The sequence below is a fragment of the Bufo bufo genome, chromosome 3, assembly GCF_905171765.1.
Source record: "Bufo bufo chromosome 3, aBufBuf1.1, whole genome shotgun sequence".
Classification (NCBI taxonomy): domain Eukaryota; kingdom Metazoa; phylum Chordata; class Amphibia; order Anura; family Bufonidae; genus Bufo; species Bufo bufo.
This window is the reverse complement of record NC_053391.1, coordinates 185592646-185614946: the sequence shown is the minus strand read 5'-3', so window position 1 is coordinate 185614946 and position 22301 is coordinate 185592646.

The following is a 22301-nucleotide window of genomic DNA, read 5'->3' as shown; positions in this document are numbered from 1 at the left end:
GACTGTGCAACAAAAAAAAGTCACTATAGACTTCCTGTCTCTAACAGAAGATCAGCTCTGGAGTGTTCTTAATGTGAAAGACTGTGCGAATAAGAGAGTAGGAACATTTTGTAGCCCTTTAAGTTGTAATATTTGGGTGGGATGAACCTAAATTTAGGTTGACATTTTATGTCTAATCATTTTTAGATACAGTATTGCTGATGAATCATATATTACAAAACTATTGGATATTACAGGTTTTCTGAATATATATATATATATATATATATATATATATATATATATAGCAGAAGGACCCGGCTTTGCAGGGGTATATTTCATATATTTAATTTATTGTTTGTATGTGTCGTTAAAAGATATCGACAGTATCCCCCATAACAGTAACCTCTACAGCACCCCACCCCTTTAACAGTGAACTCCACAGTCCCCCACCCCTTAACACTGACCCCCCACAGTGCCCCACCAATTTAAAATGGGACCTCCAATGCAGCCCATCCCCTTAACTTTGACCTTCACAGCAGCCCGCCCCTTTAACAATGAGTTTCACAGCACCCAACTCCCTTGACAGTGATCTCCTGAGGGGCCCGCCCCCTTAACAGTGACCTTCACAGTGCCCACTCCTTTAACAGTGACCTCCACAGTGCCCTTTAACAGTGACCTCCACAGCACCCGCCCCTTTAACAGTGACCTCCACAGCGCCCGTCCCTTTAACAGTGACCTCCACAGTTCCTGCCCCTTTAATTCTAGGGCTACACGACGTGTGTTGCGCGAATTTCGTCTCAACAACTTTTATAACAATAGGCTATGGTGTCGCACTGCGACATGCGACATGGTGCAAAACGACAGTCTCAAAATATCCATCCAAGATGGATGCATGCAGCATAGCATGCCTTATGTGTCGTGCGACTTATTGTTGTCCTGTAGCCCTAGCCTAAAGCTGACCTACAGCAGGGAAGAAAAATGGCTGAGTTGTTATGGAAACCTGGAGTAAAACGGTGTGTATGGCAGTTGGGATTTGAAGAGAAAGACTTGCAGGCTTGTATTGGCTAATGCAGGTCATTTTTTGGGCATATCTCAGGAACGGTATGTCCTAGAGAGCTGAGACCCGGTCTTAAACCTTCCTGGACACCTGATGCACCTGTGTGTCAAATTTGGTAAGGATTGGTCGAGTCGTTTGGTCACGCATAAAGAACAGACAGACAGAAACTCATTTTTATATATATGAGATATATATTTTTAGCATTTATTTCTTGAATTACTTCCAAATGAATTATTTTGTACGTTTGTACATTGAGTTATGAATGAATCATAAATGAGATACTGATATTGCCAAAGTTATTTATGGACTTAAGTTTCCAACCTAGTGGAACTTTCTGTTCCAAAAGAACATGTGCATGAATTCAGGAAATGCCCAAGGCAGGCTGGCCAAAACTACAATACAGATGCATTGGTTGGAACAATGGTTTGCCCATGTGTATGATTATTCCGGAAGAACTGAGCAATACACCTGGGCTTTCTATTGAACTGGATGAAACTTTCCAACATCTGAATTTATATTACATTCAACATAGTTTCATCTGCTTAAAAAAAAAAGTGAGTTATTTAATGCTGGGTATTCAGTATTGTTACGTATTAACCCTACTAGGCCTCCATCATGGATGATATTTTCATGGCATATTTTTTTCAGTGGTAATAAACATTAACTTTTTTTGTTTTTATTAGAAGTAGAGTTGAAAATTGTTTTGTGTCTGATTAGTCGGATTCTTAAAAAAATTTTATTCATGGACAAATCAATTGATCTAATCTAGAAGTGATCTAATTGGCCTAAAAATGGTATATGACACTCTGAGGTTTCCTAGGACTCAATTTGTTTTATATCTTGTCATAATTTTAATTTTTATTTTTTTTACTAATTTTTGCTCTCCCCCTCAATTTTAGGCTCTTGAACACAATGACAGCAATAGCAAATAATTTCATAGTTACACTGACATATATAATTATGGATAATCAAAAAAACTCCAGCAAGATTGCGTTGGTATTCTTGGTATTTATTATGGTGCGGCAAAGTTACACTTTGTGTGACGTTTCGGCTGAAATAGCCTTTTTCAGCCGCTCTGGAGGAAGGAGCCAGTAAGTGCTGCGCTGTGGATGCGGGTAGCATGCCGATGCATGCAGTGGACATTAATCATACGTACGGGTGGGATCCCGTCTCCACGCAGCACCATCTAGTGTGCCACACTGGTTTATTACACCATATATAATTATGGATAAATGCTTGGTTGACGGTGTTAACAAACAGCAACATGCTGCAGTGTTTCATATTAGAATACTTCAAAAAAATTGTCCCTTATTGGGGCAGATGGTGTTTAACCACTTCATTACCAGAGTGTTTATCCCACTTCCTTACCAGGCTAGTTTTTCAGTTGTAGCAATGGGCCTATCTAACTGCAAATAACTGATTAATTTCTGAGCCAGCCTACATGAATTTGATATAATTTTTCTCGGGACACCTTAGACCTTTCTTTTTTGCCATTAGATGATGGATATAATATTTAAAATAAAAATATTTAAGGAAAAACTGAAAACTCTGAAAAAAAATATTTTTCCTTTCTTGTCAATTTATTTTCTATTAACATAGTAACATAGTTTATAAGGCTGGAAAAAGACATCTATCCATCCAGTTCGGCCTATTATCCTGCAAGTTGATCCAGAGGAAGGCAAAAGAAAACTGTGAGGTAGAAGCCAATTTTCCCCACTTAAGGGGAAAAAATTCCTTCCCGACTCCAATCAGGCAGTAATAGTAAAGGACCAGCACTCACATATGTTTATTGCCACATGTCTGTGATGCGTTTCGGCACAACCAGTGCCTTTCTCAAACAGTAAAGAATCCCCTATACAAACCCACTTAAATAACCCGCCTAAAACCAAGTGCTGATGTCACGTTACCGTGATGACCAAGTAAACAATCACAATGAAAATGAAAGAAAAAGAGAAAACATTCTAGAAGGTGAGAATAAATCTTTCAATATCCAAAATTGTATCTTTGTTTGTAGTGCAGATCATACTGCTTCAATTCCGCTGTTGAAAATAATAGTATATATTAAAGATATAACACACATTATTATAGAAATTACAAAAAGCTATTTAACTCATAATCACGATTAAGGCACATCCATTCCAAAGTTTGGAGTCAATGGATCCAATAAGCCTCACGCTTCATCAATAATTTATTCCTCCCTGGCTGTGACGCTCTCCGATGTGATTGAATTGTGGCACAGCCACGGAGAAACCCTGGCGTCTCCTCCTCCCTATTCCGATGCTCAGTATTTGCATACTGAGCGCAAGAACTTCAGGAGGGCGCAGGGAGGCTTAGGGACGATGTTTAAAAAAATAAATAAATGGATGGCAGCATCAGAGGGTTACCCGCAAGTACAGGTATTTAGCTCCTATAAGTAAAACAGATGAAAGGTCCTCTTTAATATTAAGATCAAATTGTTTAAGGGTGAGTGTATTCGCATCAATCCTCTCCCCCAGACAAGGTATATAACGATCAGTAGAAATTTTTTATTTAAAACGCACATTTCTGTAAAACCTCTGCAAGTCCATGTCCTAACTGAATGAATCAATGCCCCCCTATGGGGCTAAATGATAAGCCTTTCTGTAATACAGTACATCAAAATTGCACAGGACTAAGGATTTTAGAAGAAAGGTTCAAAACGAATGTCTCTGCTTTACCTGCGATCGTGTCATCAGTGGTGCATCCACCTCTCCGATAACAGCGGCCTGCTCTCCTGGTGCTGTTTTTTTTGAACGGTTTAGCTTTCCTAAAAAAGCTTTGACCAGTTGTAGTCTTGCTGCCAGAGGATACAGAACCTGTCCTGCGGCCTGTTGGTCATGCCTGTGGGATAGCTGTGAAAGATGCATTCTGCCATTTGTAGATGTGTCAAATAATCCTCTGAATCCATGATGAATTTTGCCCGCTTGGTACTTTCAATATTGCTTTTCAAATCGGAGCAATATTTATTTATTTGATCTTTAAGGGATTTTAAATCTTCAGGTTTCAGGCAATCCTTCAATTGATTTTAAATAGTGGAAAGGTGGCGGCATGTAGCTCCAAAGAAATAAGGTGCTTGGATTCTTGCTCCAAATTTCTGCTCCTGAACTCACTGGAGGGGATTTTCAAAAAATCTGATGAAGCGGTGACCTATGCTACAATCTCACATGCTTGTTCCTCGCTGTAGGCAAAGGGAATCATCTGGTCTCTCTTTCTGGGATATCTTGCGTGCTCATGCTTGAAAGCCAGCAAAGTATATAACATAAATCAGTCTGCACTGCGGATGTAGCGTGGCGATGCACGTGTCCTAGGATTAGCATCCCAGTAAATCAGGCAATCGGAATTACTCCCTGGTAGGGATGGACGAACATCAGCCGGTGCGAATGTGAACGCGTGTTCGCGATCAAATATTCGTGAACCGCGCGTTCGCAGTGGACCCCATTGACTTTAATGGCAGGCTAACCTGAAAAACCTTCAGGTCATATTTGCAGCCACCAAATACTTACTAGAAGTGCATAAATAGTCCCACAACATGGATAGTGACATACCAGAGGGGGATCAATGGCAAAAATTCCCATTAAAAATATGTATTTTAATCAGGGGCCATTTTATGCGTCTTAAAGGGAAACTCTCAAAAATTAGTCATCCTCCTCTGACTCCTCTTCAAACTCCTGCTGACATGTTTCAGATGGAGTAGCCCCCCTGGGAATTCCTTCAGCATTGCGACTGCCTCATCTTCCAGCTCCTGCTCCTCGATGGCTTGATCAATGACTCGACGGAATACACACTCCAGAAAGAAGGCATAAGGTGAAGGCATAAGGTACGATGTCACTGATGGCACCCTGGCTGCGACTGACCAGTTTGGTGAACTCATCAAATGGCTGCAACAGCGGGGTCCACCCTCCTTGGGCTGATCTGGGTTCTGTCAGACCGCTGGGTGGCGGCCGTTGCTACCTCCTCTTCCTCATCCAATGCCAAAAATGGCTGCGCATTGGTAAGGTCTGGGAATGGATGGGACAATAATTCCTCTGACTCGAGTAGAGGGGCTATGGTGGTGGTGGTGTGGTGTCTTTGGGGGTGCACACAGCAGAGAGTGAGCAGGGTGCAGATAAAGAGGATGAGGAGGGTGCAGAAGTGGAAGGCTGAGTGAGCCACTCAACCAACTCTGGTATTCCGTGAGGGGCATGGCGAGTTCATAGAAGATTTTTTTTTTTTGGCACAAATTAGCGGAATATGATTTCATTTTTTTTTCTACTAACTTGTGACAAAAAATAAAATTTTACATGAACTCGCCATGCCCCTCATGGAATACCTTGGGGTGTCTTCTTTCCAAAATGGGGTCACTTGTGGGGTATTTATACTGCCCTGGCATTTTAGGGGCCCTAAAGTGTGAGAAGTAGTTTGGAATTCAAATGCGTAAAAATGCCCTGTGAAATCCTAAAGGTACTCATTGGAATTTGGGCCCCTTTGCGCACCTAGGCTGCAAAAAAGTGTCACACATGTGGTATCGCCGTACTCAGAAGAAGTAGGGCAATGTGTTTTGGGGTGTATTTTTACATATACCCATACTGTGTGTGAGAAATATCTCTGTAAATGTCAACTTTAAAAAAAAATATTTTTATACAAAGTTGTCAATTTACAGAGATATTTCTCTCACCCAGCATGGGTATATGTAGAAATACACCCCAAAACACACCTACTTCTCATGAGTACGGCGATACCACATGAGTGACACTTTTTTGCAGCGAAGATGCGCAAAGGGGCCAATGAGTACCTTTTAGGAGGGCATTTTTAGGCATTTGGATTCCAGACTTCTTCTCATGCTTTAGGGCCCCTAAAATGCCAGGGCAGTATAAATACCCCACATGTGACCCCATTTTGGAAAGAAGACACACCAAGGTATTCCGTGAGGGGCATGGCGAGTTCATAGAAAAACATTTTTTTGGTCACAAGTTAGCGGAAATTGATTTTTTTTTGTTTTTTCTCAAAGTTTCCCTTTCCGCTAACTTGTGACAAAAAGTTCAATCTTTCATGGACTCCATATGCCCCCCAGCGAATACCTTGGGGTGTCTTCTTTCCAAAATGGGGTCATTTATGGGGTGTTTGTACTGCCCTGGCATTTGAGGGTCTCCGCAATCATTACATGTATGGCCAGCATTAGGAGTTTCTGCTATTCTCCTTATATTGAGCATACGGGTAATCAGAGGTTTTTTTTTTCCGTTCAGCCTCTGGGCTGAAAGAAAAAATGAACGGCACAGATTTCTTCATTCGCATCGATCAATGTAAATGAAAAAATCTCTGCCAAAAAATGTGCAAAAAAATAAAAGAGGGGAAAGGACATAGGAGTGCTTGCGAAGTAAAGCTGCGATCTCTAATAAAGATCCAAAAAGCTCAAAAGTGATCTTTATAGCACCGCAGCGATTTTACAGTGTTTTTGCAGTGATCAGAAAAAAAATATTCGGTCACTGCGGTGGGGCGGACTGAACACAAGTGTGCGCACAAGATCAGGCCTGATCGGGCTAACACTGCATTTTTTGTAGAGCTTAAGGTGACCCTAATGTACTGATATAGATCTGATTGCGATCAGTCTTGATCACTTACAGATACTATATAGTACTAGTGCTGATTAGCGACAGCGATGACGCTAATCAGCGACTAATCAGTGACTGCGGTGCGGTGGGCGCTAACTACCTAATAAGTAGCTAACTAACTGGCGGTGATAAGGGACCCTTAGGCCCCATTCACACGTCCACAATTCTGTTCCACATTTTGCGGAACGGAATTGCGGACCCATTCATTTCTTTGGGGACAGACTTTGTCCCGCTCGGATCCGGAATTGCGGATCTGCACTTCCGGGTCCGCAAAAATATAGAACATGTCCTATTCTTGTCCGCAATTGCGGACAAGAAAAGGCATTTTCTATATAGTTCTGGCAATGTGCGGATCCGCAAAATGCGGAAAGCACATTGCCGGTGTCCGTGTTTTGCGGATCCGCGAATCCGTGGATCCGCAGTACACATATGGACGTCTGAATGGAGCCTTACAGGGGGGTGATCAATGACAGGGGGGTGATCAGGGAGTCTATATGGGGTGATCAGGGGTTAATAAAGGGTTAATAAGTGACAGGGGGGGTGTAGTGTAGTGTGGTGCTTGGTGCTACTTACAGAGCTGCCTATGTCCTCTGGTGGTGGATCCAAGCAAAAGGGACCACCAGAGGACCAGGTAGCAGGTATATCAGACGCTGTAAACAAAGCAGCGTCTAATATACCTTTCTGATGCGATTTTTTTAAACATCTACAGCCTGCCAGCGAATGATCAGGGCTGGCAAACTGTAGTTTAACTTCAGAGCTGCGCGCCGCTGTGAATGCACGCGCACCTTCACGCGAGATCTCGGGTCTTACGAGATGGCGCCAATAGGCGTCGCTGAGACCTGAGAGCGCCGCCGTCCTGACGCCTATCAGCGTTAGTGTGATGGGAAGTGGTTAATCTGTATTTTGTGGAAGCAGGTGTATCACAGGCCTCATTCAGTATATTGTGGAAGCAGGTATGTCAATTTCCTTAATCAGTATTTTTTGGAAGCAGGTATATCGCACCCCTCAACCAGTATTTGGTGGAAGCAGGTATATCAAACCCCATTATCAGTATTTTGTGAAAGCAGGTATATCGCACCCCTTAATCAGTATTTTGTGGAAGCAGGTATATAGAACCCCTTAATCAATATTTGGTGGAAGCCGATATATCGCACCCCTCAATCTGTATTTTGTGGAAGCAGGAATATCAAACCCCTTAATCAATATTTGGTGGAAGCAGATATATCGCACCCCTCAATCAGTATTTTGTGGAAGCAGGTATATCAAACCCTTAATTAGTATTTTGTGGAATACTGACTAGTAGTGATGATAGAGCACCAAAGTGCTTGGGTGCTCTGGCCGAACACATGGGGATGCTCGGGTGCTCTACCGAGCACCCGTGTATAATTGAAGTCAATGGGAGAATGCAAGCATTAAACCAGGCACCCTCTGCTCTGAAGAGGGGAGGGTGCCTGGTTCATAGAAAAAGGTCAAAAATTGATGGAAACACCACCGAAATAGTTCGGGAACAGCATGGGGTGGATGTTTGGATGCATCTTGGACTCCCAGGTCACTGCTGGGAACCATGTTGTTCGAGTAGTACACCACTTTTACAGACTGACAATAGTACGCACAAAGCCAAGAAAAAAAATCTATTTTTGAGGAAAAATTAAGAAACATTCTTTCCTGTATATTTACTTGTATATAAAGTGCAAGTGCTGCCAAAAATTACAAGGAAGAGGTACTCCCATACAACCTGTATATCACATAATGGAGGGCCTCATTCACATTGTGGTAGAATAGTTCATGTAGTGGGACTCCTACACTCATAAAGCCTATGCACTAAGTGAAAGGGCTGCCAAAAATTTCAAGGAACCGGCACTCCAAAACACCCTTTGTTACACATAAAGGAGGGCATCATACACGCCCTTGAAAAATTATGATTGATGGCCTGCTGGTGACCCTCAAAAACATTTGGAGCAAGGGCCTGCTGATCCGACCATTTCAAACATTAGGGGTGAGGGCCTGCTGCCGCATTGGTGACTCTAGATAATCTGGGCGATTGCACGTCCCCGTGACGGCGACGATCCATTCGGATGTCTGCCCTATCAACTTTCGATGCTCTTTTCTACGCTTACCACGGTGATCACAGGTAATGGCAATCAGGGTTCGATACTGGAGAGGGCGCCTGAGAAAGGGCTACCACATCCAAGGGAGGTCAATGGCTGAAATCTGATTGGCTGTTGTTGCCTTGCCCCTTTTTTTTTCCTAATTGTGCAAGCATCCAAGGAAGGCAGCAGGTGTGTGGCAATTACACACTCCTGACTCGGGGAGGTAGTGACGATAAATAAGAATACAGCACTCCTAAGCGGCCCTGTTAATGGAATGAGTACACTTTCCGTTAACGAGGATCTATTGGAGGGAAAGTCTGGTGCCAGCCAACTTGCTCCCGGCCTCCACAACGTTCACCCAGTGTTGTCTAAAATGCGTATAATGTGCGGGTCGTGGGAAAGGCAGCCTTACACGAAGTAAGCCATGTGTGCCAGAGTACCAACAGGCAAGACTTCGCTGTCGTCATCAGAAGGTGAGCTGACCCTATAAAAGATTGTAAGTGAGGGAATGCAGGTGAGCTGACCCTGTAAAATATTATATGCGAGGGCCTGCAGGTGAGCTGACCCTGTAAAACATTATATGCGAGGGCCTGCATTTGAGCTGACCCTGTAAAAGATTTTAGGTGAGGGCCTGTAGGTGACATGACCCTGTAAAACATAATATGTGAGGGCCTGTGGTTGAGCTGACCCTGTAAAACATGATATGCGAAGGCATGCAGTTGAGCTGACCCTGTAAAACATTATATGCGAGGGCCTGCAGGTGAGCTGACCCTGTAAAAAATATGCGAGGACATATATGCGAGGGCATTATATGCAACGAATAAGCATGTTGATATGATGGAAGAGGATGAGAAAAGGAAGTTTTAACCATATACCCTTTTTTGTGGTGGAAGGGGTGCATGGGAATACAGTGTAATGAGTACATTAAACAACACATTTAAAGTGACTTTATTCATCCGCTTTCCTCTGGTGGAGTCGAGAAGTCTGGGGCAATCTAGGCCTTGTTCATTTTTATAAGAGTCAACTTGTCAGCATTTTCAGTTGACAGACAGATACGTTTATCTGTTATAATGCCACCAGCAGCACTAAATACACGCTCAGACAAAACGCTGGTGGCATGGCAGGCCAGCACCTCCAAGGCGTAGAGCGCCAGTTCGTACCACATGTCCAGCTTGGACACCCAGTAGTTGTAAGGCACTGAAGTATCACTGAGGACGATGACAAGGTCTGCTACGTACTCCTTCACCATCTTCCAAAACTTTTCCCTCCTTGTGACACTAGGCCGCGCATCAGGGTGAGGGTGCTGGTGGGATGTCATGAAACTGTCCTAGGCCTTGGAGAGTGTTGCCCTGTCTCTGCTGGAACTGCTGCGTGTTCCCCTTGTCTCCCCTCCTTGGTTGGCTAAGGAAGTACGGACTCTGCCACCAGCGTTGTCAGATGGAAATTTTTGGAGCAATTTTTCAACAAGGACCTTCTGGTATTGCACCGTTTTGCTCATATTCTCCACCTGAGGAATGAGAGATGAGAAGTTCTCTTTGCAGCGGGAGTCGAGAAGGGTAAACACCCAGTAATCCGTATTGTCTAAAATGCGTATAACGCGCCGGTCGCGGGGAAGGCAGCCTAACATAAAGTCAGCCATGTGTGCCAGAGTCCCAACAGGCAAGACTTCGCTGTCGTCATCATGAGGATCACTCTCAATCTCCTCATCCTCTTCCTCCTCTTCTGCCCACCCACGCTGAACAGATGGAATTAAAGTTCCATGGGTACTACCCTCTGTAGCGGAGGCAACCGTCTCCTGCTCCTCCTCCTCCTCTTCATCGTCTAATTCGTGCTGAGAAGACGGACGGAGGGTGGTCTGGCTATCACCCTGAGTAAAGTCTTCTTCCCCCATTTCCACCTCTTCCACATGCAAAGCGTCGTCCTTAATTGTGAGCAGCGAGCGTTTGAGTAGACACAGAAGTGGGATGGTTACGCTGATAATAGCGTTATCGACGCTCACCATCTGTGTTGATTCCTCAAAGTCTCTTAAATGTGGTCAGACATCCATGCCCACTCCTCGCTTCTGATTAGCGGAAGCTGACTGGAAAGGCAACAACCATGTTACAGCTGTATTCCACTACTGCCCTCTGCTGCTCACAAAGCCTGGCCAACATGTGGAACGTTGAGTTCCATTGTGTGCTCACGTCGCACAACAGATGGTGAGCTGGCAATTTCAAGCGCTGCTGCAGTGTTGACAGACCGGCTGAAGCTGTCGATGACTTGTGGAAATGTGCACACAAGCGGCACACCTTTACCAGTAGCTAAGGCAAATTGGGTTAGGTTTTTAGAAACTGCTGAACCACTAAGTTTAAGACATCGGCTAGGCATGGGATGTGTGTGAGCTTGCCGAGCTCCAAAGCCGCCAGCAAGTTACGCCCATTATTACACACAACCATGCCTGGTTGTAGGTTGAGTGGCAAGAGCCAAAGCTCAGTCTGGTCTCTTATCCCCTGCAACAGCTCTGCGATGGTGTGCTGTTTGTCCCCTAAGCATATCAGCTTCAGCATGGCCTGTTTACGCTTCCCCACTGCAGTGCTACACTACCGGCTGATGACTGACTGGTGCTGCACGCGGATAATTCAGAGGTGGAAGTGGAGGAGGAGGCGGAGTAGGAGAAGTGGGGGTTGGAGCCACTGACGTAGATGCTGGCGGAAACTCTGATGGAATTGGGGCCCGCAATCCTCGGTGTCGGTAGCACCTGTGCCATCCCAGGGTACGACTCGCTCACGGCCTCCACAATGTTCACCCAGTGTGCCGTCATGGAAATGTAGCGTCCCCGGCCAAATGCACTTGTCCGTGTGTCCAAGGTTAAATGGACCTTCCCAATAACTGCGTTGGTCAGGGCACGTGTGACGTTTCGGGACACATGTCTGTGTAAGGCGGGCACTGCACACCTCGACAAATAGTGGCAGCTGGGGACAGAGTACCGCGGGATGGCTGCCAACATCAGGCTGCGGAAGGCCTCAGTGTCCACAAGCCTAAATGGCAACATTTCCAGGGCTTGCATTCAAATGCCTGGGGTAATGACATTTGGACCCTGTGCTGGGACAGGGAATTGGATGTGGTCGCTGATGGTGCTTGCGAAGGTCCAGGTGCAGGGCAGGAGGCATCCTCGCCTGCGCCTTCGACAGGCGATTGGCCAGCACGTAGCATAGGGGAAGAGGAGGCAGTGGTGTGACTCGCAGACACAAATTGTGGACCCAGGCGTTCATCCCACTTATTACGGTGCTTGGATGCCATGTGGCAGATCATGCTGGTGGTGGTGAGGTTGCTATTGTTCACGCCCCATCTCATTTTGGTGTGGCACAGGTTGCAAACTACTTTTTTCGTCTGCACTTTCCTCAAAAAAGCGCCATACTGCGGAACACCCACCTTACCCATTGACAAGGGAGATTTATGCAAGGGGGTGCTCCGTGGAACAGTTGTGGGTCTGTTTGGTGTGGACCGACTTCTCCCTTTTGCCACCACACTGCCTCTTCCAGCCTGTTGCGGTGCTGCAGATCCTTCTCCCTCTGTACTGCTGTCCTCGCTCGGCTTTCCACCTTCCCAGGTTGGGTCAGGGACCTCATCATCCACCACCTCCTATTCCACTTCCTCACTCTGATCATCCTCTTGATTTGTTGACCTAACCACAACCTCAGTGATTGACAACTGTGTCTCATCCTCTTCATCAACCTCTTGACACAGTAATTGCAGTTGACTCATTGGCAACTGTGTCTCATCATCATCCACCTCATTAAACACTAATTGCCGTTCCCCACCGTCATGTTCTTGTGACTGTGGATCCTCAAGAGGTTGGGAATCAGGGCACAAGATCTCATGTCCCTCTTCAAGCGTGCTTGGGGGGTAGCCAAATCGAGTATTGGCAATGAAAAGAGCTCCTCGGAATTTCCGAGTGTGGGATCACTTGTTTGGCCAGACTCTCCATGGTGGGAAGAAGGAGGATCAGGGAGAGGATTCTGTTGACCAGACTCTTGGCTACTGAGATTGGACTTGGTGGAAGACAGGGTGGTGCTTAACGACTGGATGCATTATCTGCTGCAATCCAACCGACCACCTGGTCTCACTGGTCTGACTTCAAGAGTTTTGTCCTGTGACGCCCTGCAAACTGGGACATAAAGCTAGGTATCGTGGATAATTGTTTTTCTTGTGCTCTGGTAGCAGCCACAGTTTCAACGCACCCAGGGCCACGGCCTCTGTGTGAACAATCAGCATCATGGGCACTTCCCCATCCCTTAATGCTCGCCTTGCGCATAATAAATGTTATATGCACGCTTGACACAGAAGATGTGGCACGGATGTCACAGTTCACAGCAAACACAGTATATGGAATATGTACGTAAAAGTATGGAAAAAGGAAAATAGATTTCACTTATATTTTTCCTATCTCTGGCCCTGACACACAGAAGGTATTGGACAGATGTCTCTAGTCACTGCAGACACCCTCTATAGAAAAAGTATTGAAAATGATGGAAAAAAAATATATTAATTTTCACTTATATTTCTCCAATCTCTGGCCTTGACACACAAACGGTATTGGACAGATCTCTATAGTCACTGCAGACACCCTCTATAGGAAAATTACTGAAAGTGATGGAAAAATATATAAATTTTCACTTATATTTCTCCAATCTCTGGCCATGACACACAGAAGGTATTGGACAGATGTCTCTAGTCACTGCAGAAACCCTCTATAGAAAAAGTATTGAAAATGATGGGGGAAAAAATTAGTACTGTAGCTATAAAATACTGCCAGCCTGCCACCACACACAATAGTCCTTAAAAAGACTTTTGGGTCTTTGAAAGTTTTTCTACTGAATTGACTCCAATCTATCCAGATCCCTCTGTAGCAGTATACTGATTTTCGGGAGTTCCCGTGACGAACCGGGCTCTCTATGGGGCTGTCAGGAAGCCCAGTGATGGGCGGGCTTTAGCACTGCCCTAGCCAGTAAAACGGCTAGGGCGGCGCTAAAGCACGCCCATCTGAGCCAGTGACATCACCGAACACACTGCCGGGCCGTCCGGGAGCCTCCGCCTGGGAGTGTGTTATTGTAAACAAAAGGGCCCTTGCCCTGCGCGATCTAGCGCAGGGCAAAGGAGCGCATCGGAGCATGAGATGCTCCAATTCTAACATTAGGGGGCTGCCTGGGTGAAAATATGGGTATGTCCAGGTTCACCTCTGAACCTGAACAACCTCTTTAACAGGGTTTATTACAAGAAAATATTTCTACGTCTTATTTGCCCTTGTGTGGTGCAGTTATATGTTCTAAAGCATTTTTTGGCTTATATTATTGGGAAAAAAAGGGTTTATTATTCGTTGTGTGGTGGAGAAAATTACAGCCCTTTTTGGCGTGTATTAGTGGCAAAAGAAAAATATATTTGCCGTTCAGCTGTGCAGTTATATGTTCTAAAGCCTTTTGTGGAGTGTATAAGTGGATAAAAGAAAAATATATTTTCTGTTCAGCGGAGAAGTTATATATTCTTAAGCCTTTTGTGTCCTGTATAAGTGGAAAAAAATAAAGGCCTATTTGCTATTCAGCGGTGCAGTTATATGTTCTAAAGCCCTTTTGAGGAGTGTATGAGAGGAAAAAAGCAAAATATATTTGCCGTTCAGCGGGGCAGTTATATGTTCTAAAGCCCTTTTTTGCGTGTTTTAGTGGCACAAAAAAAGTATTTGCCGTTGTGTAGTGAAGTGAGAAAATTACAGCCCTTTTAGTGTTTATTAGTGGGGGAAAAAGGGCTTATTAGCCATTGTGTGATGAAGTGAGAAAATTGCAGACTTTTTTGGGGTGTAATCTAGCGGTCGTGTCTTGACCAGCAACCCAGCGGTTCTTGAATGGTTGACTCGGTCATCTCTGTTTTGGATCCACATCTGTTTTTTTTTGGCATTACCAATACTGATGAATTACTGACCAAATGCTGACCGAGTGAAGGCGAATGCTCAACAGACAGGATCAGTTTTTTTTGGGTTATTGTTCTGACTGATCAGAGTAAGGGCAAAATAATCAGTTACATCAACACAAACTTACTGCTGACACCCTCTCCACTCTGTCGGGGGGCTCTACTTGTATAAGCGTTTAATAGAACAGGTTCTATTTTTAATCAGCTCACGATGGTGTAAAAGGAGTGCGCTTCTTCTTGGCGCTAACATCGACCTGTAATGCTGAGTTATTTGGTCAGTTTTGGCCACGTGCCTCTTCAAATAAGTAAAGTGTGCAGTGATTCTAAGAGCGAAGCCTGTCATCTACATGTCATTAGAGATGGCCTTGCTGTTCGCCCGACGGTCGTTTCGCGGCGAACTTTGCGTGTTCGCGATTCGCCGAACATGCAAACATATGGAGAAATTCACGCCCGCCATATTCTTTTACATTGTGAAGAACTTTGACCCATGACACATCCATCAGGTGGTACAGGACAGCCAATTGAGACATTTCAGCACATGGACATACCCCCTACCTTATAAATAAACCTGATCTGGCCGCCATTTTACATTCAGTATTTTGCCAGTGTAGGGAGAGGTTGCTGTGTGAAGCAGGGACAGGCTGTTAGGGACACCAAACGCTAGCTAATAGAGCCACAAAAGTCATTTTAAGCACTAGTATAGGTGTGCTATCGATATGTGTGATACACAGAGGGGTGCGATATACTTATAATATACTTTTATAATGAGTCAAAAACACATAGATCTATATAGTTATCACCTGGAAGTCAGGGGGCTAGGGGCTTACTAGGGCCATTTTTATATAGGGTAAGGTTCCGGGCAGGGTCGCTCTTATCAGGGCGGGTGGTCTGTGGTTAGGCTATCAGGGCCAGAATAGCACCACCCTGTAGGGCAATATCAGGGACAGTTCTTTGCCCACCCTGTCCTTCAATACCACATCATCATCTAGCCCAGAAATGGATGTTTTTTTGCTTTCCCTCCTGGATTCATCGATGTACACTGGAACCCCCCGGATTGTGGAAGGACATATGGTTTTGATTTGGTGCCGCCGAGCACCTGATTTAGTGCCACCGAGCACTTGTTATTGCCTACCACATCTATGCTTTTTGGTTAACTTTAATCATTTCATTTATTTTAATTTTGAGGGATATCTTTTTCATTCACACGTCTGCAAAATGGGTCCGCATCCGTTTCGCATTTGCGGAACGGGTGCAGACCCATTCATTTTCAATGAAGCTGGAATGTGCTGTCCGCATCCGCGGATCCGCACTTCCGTATCTTTGCTTCTGTTTCCGCAAAAATATAGAACATGTCCTATTCTTGTCCGCAATTGCAGACAAGATTAGGCATTTTCTATTATAGTGCCGGCGATGTGCGGTCCACAAATTGCGGAATGCACATTGCCGGTGTCCGTGTTTTGCGGATCCGCAAAACACTTACGGATGTGTGAATGGACCCTCATAGTAAAATTATTAAAGGTTATGTTTTATCTTCATGTATATTCTAAAGGATTGCCTTCCTTGTACAATGTTATAATATACTTTCTATGTTAGAAAGTATATTATAGTGCATTTGTATTGTGCGGCAGTTGTGTGCGGTTCTGCTGCGATACTGCAGGGACAAGCGTTATTGGAACAAATAATTTCTACTGGTGGGATATACCAGTCGTTAGAGTTGAGCGAACACCTGGATGTTCGGGTTCGAGAAGTTCGGCCGAACTTCCCGGAAATGTTCGGGTTCGGGATCCGAACTCGACCCGAACTTCGTCCCCAACCCGAACCCCATTGAAGTCAATGGGGACCCAAACTTTTCGGCACTAAAAAGGCTGTAAAACAGCCCAGGAAAGGGCTAGAGGGCTGCAAAAGGCAGCAAAATGTAGGTAAATCCCCTGCAAGCAAATGTGGATAGGGAAATGAATTAAAATAAAAATAAAATAAATAAAAATTAACCAATATCAATTGGAGAGAGGTCCCATAGCAGAGAATCAGGCTTCATGTCATAGCAGAGAATCAGGCTTCATGTCACCCACCACTGGAACAGGCCACTGTCAGATATTTTTAGGCCCCGGCACCCAGACAGAGGAGAGAGGTCCCATAGCAGAGATTCAGGCTTCATGTCATAGCAGAGAATCAGGCTTCATGTCACCCACCACTGGAACAGGCCATTGTCAGATATTTTTAGGCCCCGGCACCCAGACAGAGGAGAGGTTCATTCAACTTTGGGTTGCCCCGCAATATAATGGTAAAATGAAAATAAAAAGAGGATTGAACGAGGAAGTGCCCTGGAGTACAATAATATATGGTTAAGGGGAGGTAGTTATAAATGTCTAATCTGCACAAGGGATGGACAGGTCCTGTGGGATCCATGCCTGGTTCATTTTTATGAACGTCAGCTTGTCCACATTGGCTGTAGACAGGCGGCTGCGTTTGTCTGTAATGACGCCCCCTGCCGTGCTGAATACACGTTCAGACAAAACGCTGGCCGCCGGGCAGGCCAGCAACTCCAAGGCATAAAAGGCTAGCTCTGGCCACGTGGACAATTTGGAGACCCAAAAGTTGAATGGGGCCGAACCATCAGTCAGTACGTGGAGGGGTGTGCACACGTACTGTTCCACCATGTTAGTGAAATGTTGCCTCCTGCTAACACGTTCCGTATCAGGTGGTGGTGCAGTTAGCTGTGGCGTGTTGACAAAACTTTTCCACATCTCTGCCATGCTAACCCTGCCCTCAGAGGAGCTGGCCGTGACACAGCTGCGTTGGCGACCTCTTGCTCCTCCTCTGCCTTCGCCTTGGGCTTCCACTTGTTCCACTGTGACATTTGGGAATGCTCTCAGCATCTACCAACGTGCGCTTGTACTCGCGCATCTTCCTATCACGCTCCAGTGCAGGAAGTAAGGTGGGCACATTGTCTTTGTACCGGGGATCCAGCAGGGTGGCAACCCAGTAGTCCGCACACATTAAAATGTGGGCAACTCTGCTGTCGTTGCGCAGGCAGTGCAGCATGTAGTCGCTCATGTGTGCCAGGCTGCCCAGAGGTAAGGACAAGCTGTCCTCTGTGGGAGGCGTATCGTCATCGTCCTGCGTTTCCCCCCAGCCACGCACCAGTGATGGGCCCGAGCTGCGTTGGGTGCCACCCCACTGTGAACATGCTTCATCCTCATCCTCCTCCACCTCCTCCTCATCCTCATCCTCCTCGTCCTCCAGTAGTGGGCCCTGTCTGGCCACATTTGTACCTGGCCTCTGCTGTTGCAAAAAACCTCCCTCTGAGTCACTTCTAAGAGACTGGCCTGAAAGTGCTAAAAATGACCACTCTTCCTCCTCCTAGGGCAATGATGGAAGAGGAGGTGGCCCAAGTGTTTTATCAAGGAGACATAGAAATGGTATTGTAACGCTGATAACGGCGTCATCGCCACTGGCCATGTTGGTGGAGTACTCGAAACAGCGCAACAGGGCACACAGGTCTCGCATGGAGGCCCAGTCATTGGTGGTGAAGTGGTGCTGTTCCGCAGTGCGACTGACCCGTGCGTGCTGCAGCTGAAACTCCACTATGGCCTGCTGCTGCTCGCATAGTCTGTCCAGCATGTGAAAGGTGGAGTTCCACCTGGTGGGCACGTCGCATATGAGGCGGTGAGCGGGAAGGCCGAAGTTACGCTGTAGCGCAGACAGGCGAGCAGCGGCAGGATGTGAACGCCGGAAGCGCGCACAGACGGACCGCACTTTATGCAGCAGCTCTGACATGTCGGGGTAGTTGTGAATGAACTTCTGCACCACCCAATTCAGCACATGCGCCAGGCAAGGGATGTGCGTCAAACCGGCTAGTCCCAGAGCTGCGACGAGATTTTGCCCATTATCGCACACCACCAGGCCGAGCTTGAGGCTCACCGGCAGCAACCACTCGTCGGTCTGTTGTTCAATACCACGCCACAACTCCTGCGCGGTGTGGGGCCTGTCCCCCAAACATATGAGTTTCAGAATGGCCTGCTGACGTTTACCCCGGGCTGTGCTGAAGTTGGTGGTGAAGGTGTGTGGCTGACTGGATGAGCAGGTGGAAGAAGAGGAGGAGGAAGCCGAGTAGGAGGAGGAGGCAACAGGAGGCAAAGAATGTTGCCCTGCGATCCTTGGCGGCGGAAGGACGTGCGCCAAACTGCTCTCCGCCTGGGGCCCAGCCGCCAGTACATTTACCCAGTGTGCAGTTAGGGAGATATAGCGTCCCTGGCCATGCTTACAGGTCCACGTATCTGTGGTTAGGTGGACCTTGCCACAGATGGCTTTGCGCAGTGCACACTTGATTTTATCGGATACTTGGTTGTGCAGGGAAGGCACGGCTGGAAACAACATACTGCAGGGAAGTAGTGGCGGCTGGAAACAACATACTGTGGGACAGCAAGCGACATGAGCTGTTTGAAGCTGTCTGTGTCCACCAGCCTGAATGACAGCATTTCTTAGGCCAGTAGTTTAGAAATGCTGGCATTCAGGGCCAGGGATCGAGGGTAGCTAGGTGGGAATTTACGCTTTCTCTCAAATGTTTGTGAGATAGAGAGCTGAACGCTGCCGTGTGACATGGTTGAGATGCTTGGTGACTGAGGTGGTGGTGTTGGTGCTACATCCTCTGTTTGCTGGGCGGCAGGTGCCAACGTTCCTCCAGAGGCGGAGGAAGAGGCCGAGGCAGCAGCAGAAGAGGTAGCAGGGGGAGCCTGAGTGAGTTCCTTGTTTTTAAGGTGTTTACTCCACTGCAGTTCATACTTTGCATGCAGGTGCCTGGTCATGCAGGTTGTGCTAAGGTTCAGAACGTTAATGCCTCGCTTCAGGCTCTGATGGCAGAGCGTGCAAACCACTCGGGTCTTGTCGTCAGCACATTGTTTGAAGAACTGCCACGCCAGGGAACTCCTTGAAGCTGCCTTTGGGGTGCTCGGTCCCAGATGGCGGTGGCCAGTAGCAGGCAGACTCTCTTGGCGGCGGGTGTTCTGCTTTTGCCCACTGCTCCCTCTTTTGCTACACTGTTGGCTCAGTCTCACCACTGCCTCTTCCTCCGAACTCTGAAAGTCAGTGGCACGACCTTCATTCCATGTGGGGTCTAGGACCTCATCGTCCCCTGCATCGTTTTCCACCCAGTCTTCCTCCCTGACCTCCTGTTCAGTCTGCACACTGCAGAAAGAGGCAGCAGTTGGCACCTGTGTTTCGTCATCATCAGAGACGTGCTGAGGTGGTATTCCCATGTCCTCATCATCAGGAAACATAAGTGGTTGTGCGTTAGTGCATTCTATGTCTTTCACCGCTGGGGAAGGGCTAGGTGGATGCCCTTGGGAAACCCTGCCAGCAGAGTCTTCAAACAGCATAAGAGACTGCTGCATAAGTTGAGGCTCAGACAGTTTCCCTGACATGCATGGGGGTGATGTGACAGACTGATAGCCTTGGTTTTCAGGTGCCATCTGTGCGCTTTCTGCAGAAGACTGGGTGGGAGATAATGTGAACGTGCTGGATCCACTGTCGGCCACCCAATTGACTAATGCCTGTACCTGCTCAGGCCTTACCATCCTTAGAACGGCATTGGGCCCCACCAAATATCGCTGTAAATTCTGGCGTCTACTGGGACCTGAGGTAGTTGGTACACTAGGACTTGTGGCTGTGGCAGAACGGCCACGTCCTCTCCCAGCACCAGAGGGTCCACTAACACCACCACTACCATGTCCGCGTCTGCGTCCCTTACTAGATGTTTTCCTCATGGTTACCGTTCACCACAATAAGAAAAAAATTATTTGGCCCAATGTATTGAATTCAAATTCAGGTCTTTTTTTACAGGCACCTAACACTATCTGGCTATCTACTTAGGTACCGTATTACACTAATACAGGCACAGCAGTAACCACAGATTTAGCTGAATATAAATTGTATGCCTAGTATTTAAGCGGTGGATGACAGGTATACGTTTACGGACAGAATTAGACTTGGAGATGCACGTTAGCATTTGAAGTTATTGAGAATGACCCTATCCGCACCTTCAATCTAATATACCCTTTTATGGATAGATTTAAACTTGGCCTGATACAGCAGAAAGTACAGATTTAGGGAATTGCTAAGTTGGGAATTGTATTCAACCCAGAACAAAAACTGTGCTTTGGCGGACACTAAATAGATTGACCAGCCACAGCAGTAACCACAGATTTAGCTGAATATAAATTGTAGGCCTAGTATTTAGTTGGTGGATGACAGGTATATGTTTACGGACAGAATTAGGATTGGAGATGCACGGTAGCGTTTGAAGTTATTGAGAATGACCCTATCCGCACCTTCAATCTAATATACCCTTTTATGGATAGATTTAAACTTGGCCTGATACAGCAGAAACCACTGATTTAGGGAATTGCTAAGTTGGGAATTGTATTTCAACCCAGAAGAAAATATATCCTTTGCCAGACAGCAGACAGTATTGCAATTGGCTAGCCACAGCTGAAACACCAGATTTAGGGTACTGCTATTTTGGCAATTGTATAATTTCACCACTCAATAAAATAGCAAGCACAGCCAAGCCCCTGATGTAGGATATAGCAACAAAAAAAAACACACTATTGATGGATAAATGTACTTGGTGGCAGCTTGTGCTGGCGCACCACAAGACACAAAGATGGCCGCCGATCACCCCAGAAAAAAGTGACTGAAAAACGATCTGGGCAGCCTTAAAACAGTGAGCAATTGAATAGCAGATGTTGAATGATACACAGCTGTACATCGATCACTTCAGTAAGTAAATCCCTGCCTAATCTGGCCCTAACAGCAGCAGCTGCATCCTATCCCTACACTGATCAGAGCAGAGTGACGTGCGGCGCTAAGTGACTCCAGCTTAAATAGAGGCTGGGTCACATGCTGCACTGGCCAATCACAGCCATGCCAATTGTAGGCATGGCTGTGATGTCCTCTTGGGGCAAGTAGTATGACGCTTGTTGATTGGCTGCTGGCTGCTTTGCAGCCTTTCAAAAAGCGCCAAGAAAGCGCCGAACACCGAACCCGAACCCGGACTTTTACGAAAATGTTCGGGTCCGTGTCACGAACACCCCAAAATTCGGTACGAACCCGAACTATACAGTTCGGGTTCGCTCATCCCTACCAGTCGTCCCCGAAAAAAACTGATTGAAGCGGGGTGTTATATACCAATATACTTTCTTTATAGTGCATTTGGGTACAGTATAGTGCATTTGCGCATACGCGTACGCAAAAATGATATTGCCGATATTTCGCATTGAAAACAATAATGAATGGAGATTGCAAATTCGATTAAGGCCCCTTTCACACGGGCGAGTATTCAGCGCGGATGTGATGCGTGAGTTGAACGCATTGCACCCGCACTGAATCCTGACCCATTCATTTCTATGGGGCTGTGCACATGAGTGGTGATTTTCACGCATCACTTGTGCATTGCGTGAAAATCACAGCATGTTCTATATTCTGCGTTTTTCACGCAACGCAGGCCCCATAGAAGTGAATGGGGCTGCGTGAAAATCGCAAGCATCCGCAAGCAAGTGCGGATGCGGTGTGATTTTCACGCACGGTTGCTAGGAGACGATCGGGATGGGGACCCGATCATTATTATTT